The sequence below is a fragment of the Palaemon carinicauda genome, chromosome 6, assembly GCF_036898095.1.
Source record: "Palaemon carinicauda isolate YSFRI2023 chromosome 6, ASM3689809v2, whole genome shotgun sequence".
Taxonomy (NCBI): Eukaryota; Metazoa; Arthropoda; class Malacostraca; order Decapoda; family Palaemonidae; genus Palaemon; species Palaemon carinicauda.
The window spans coordinates 112,958,176-112,960,675 of record NC_090730.1 but is presented as its reverse complement, the minus strand read 5'-3'; the positions used below and the strand labels follow the sequence as shown (position 1 = coordinate 112,960,675).

Here is a 2,500-nt window from a genome sequence, read left to right as displayed (position 1 = left end):
ATTAGTTTGCTATTATTATACCTCTAAGAATAAATTCTTTTAACTATTGCTTGTTGTAAGTGTTTGTGTATAAGGTGATAGTGAACATCTGAAGGTCAAGAATCCAATTCTATAATGATTTAACAGATCAATGATATCCCTAGTTGTCTTTAATGTGTTCTTTGCCCCAAAAAATGTAGGAATAGACAACAAGATCATCAAATTTGAGTTGATAGTTATAGAGTTACGATCGTTCAAAGGTTTCGGCGGCCATCTGGGACGCCATCTTGAAAAAAACACTTTTCCGGGGGTCATAGTTTGGTAAACTTTTAGTTTGTTAAAAAGTACATTAAAACCTACCAGAATCAATTGAGAAACCTTTTGTTACAATTATTTGGAGGTTGAGGGGGTATTTTCCATATATTAACCCTACTAAATCTGAAATACATAAAGCTCAGTTCAGTCATGGCCAAATTTTATTTTCCAGTAATTTCAGTATATATATTCCATAAAAGTTTACCATACCCAAATCTCACCCCATTTTTTTTACTTTATTTAGGTTTACTTCTTATTTCATTAGTTCCAGCATTTTGTTTTTCCCCGATGAAAAATTTTAAAACAAGATAAGATCAATTTTGAACGAAGTCTAATTCGGGGAGGTCCTTTCAAATGTAGTGTGAGCAAAAGGAAATCTAAAACATTAAACGAACATCTTTCTAAAGGTTCAAAAAGTTCAAAAGAGTCTGTAATCCTGCTTGCAGGGCTTTTCATATGAATGATTACCCCTTTCTGAGTTAAGTGGTTGGGTTGCAGGAAGCCGAAGCCATGGAACTGGGCAGGCATTCGAACTCCTAAGAGAAGACTGAGTTTGCAGTTTGGTTGTCCAGCTGGTCCTTTTCATCGCCGACCTTCATATCTCCGACTTGAACCAGAATCACTAAGTACGTTACGACCAAACTTAAGCACTGAAATAACATGAAAATATATTAAAATGATAACTTTGGTTAAGAATATTAGCACAAGGCTAAAATTTAAAAGAATTATTTGGGCAAACTTGAACATTACAATTTTTTTTTCGGATTTGTAAGGTAGGATCTATTTATGCGAATATGGCATTAACAAGTCCTTCCTATATGGCATGAGTAGGTGATGGCTTTAAGGAACTCTCAACCCATCGTCACACACTATCCATTTATGTATTACCATACACATATAAACCTTTCATCTCTCTTTGGGATATCCATAAGATGAGGGTTTTTGAACTTATGCACTTGCAAAGGTTTTCTTTCATTTTTATTTTTTATTTTTGTATCTATCAAACATTTCCCGCAAACAAGTTTCAAAATAGTCATCATTTGAGAATATTTCTTAATAACGAACTTCTCAACCACTTACACAAAGTCTAAGAAACTTAAAGATTACCTAATACCTCTAGGTATTCCATCACTATTTTGTGATCAACTTTCAACATTTGGAAAAGCGCAACCAAGTCAAGAAATGTATTTTCCATATTTATTTAACTGAAATTAAAAAAAAAAAAAAACCTATTTATGGCTTCAGGTTCTTAGAGTTCATGTCTAACTGAAATGAGAATCGCTTGATAAATTGTCTTACAAATACTTAATAGTTCAATTAGTGTTATAGACGATTTGGGAGTTTATTAAGGAAAGGGTGTAAAGACACTAGACTCATTCTTTTTTAATGAGGTAGATTTGCACCGATTCGCAGCGGTGCCCTTTTAGCTCGGAAAAGTTTCCTGCTCTCTGATTGGTTAGAAATTATCTTGTCCAACCAATCAGCGATAAGGAAACTTTTCCAAGGTAAAAGAGCACCCATGCAAGTCGGTACAAATCTGCTTCACTAAAAAGAATTAACTATAGTTTGAACAGCACTTCATTCTACAATTACTGTAATAAAACATACAGTACAATTAGTGGACTATTTGAATACAATCTAGTGTTCTATTTGAAGGTTAGGAGATTGCATTGAGGCAGTAGTTAGTTTCCGAGGGGAGCCAGAGTTCATCGACTCAATGGCATTGATTATATGCGTTTTCGCTCTATGAGTCTGCTGCCTAACCCTTGAGTAGACCGAGGTCCGACTGCATTTAGATATGTTTATGGATACTCATGCATGCACATATACAGTATGTAAATGTAAGAGTATATAATGATATACATACATACACACGCACACACATATACAGCATATATATATATATATATATATATATATATATATATATATATATATATATATATTTATATTTATATTTATATTTATATATATATACATATATATATATATATATATATATATATATATATATGTATGTATGTATGTATATACATATATATACATACACACATTATATATATATATATATATATATGCATATACTGTATATACATACATATATATATATATATATATATATATATATATATATATATGCATATATATATACATACATATATATATATATATATATATGCATATATATACATATATATATATATAT

The 2,500-nt window shown here is 30.9% G+C and overlaps 1 long non-coding RNA gene across 1 annotated transcript in view; it reads right to left on the bottom strand.

The window, feature by feature from the left end:
• Window positions 1-328: 328 nt before the first annotated feature.
• Window positions 329-2,500, bottom strand: part of LOC137642157 (uncharacterized) — an 8,695-nt gene continuing 6,523 nt past the window's right edge. The window contains exon 3 of the long non-coding RNA XR_011044657.1: window positions 329-944. This is a non-coding gene — a long non-coding RNA (uncharacterized lncRNA). The remainder of the gene's footprint in view (window positions 945-2,500) is intronic.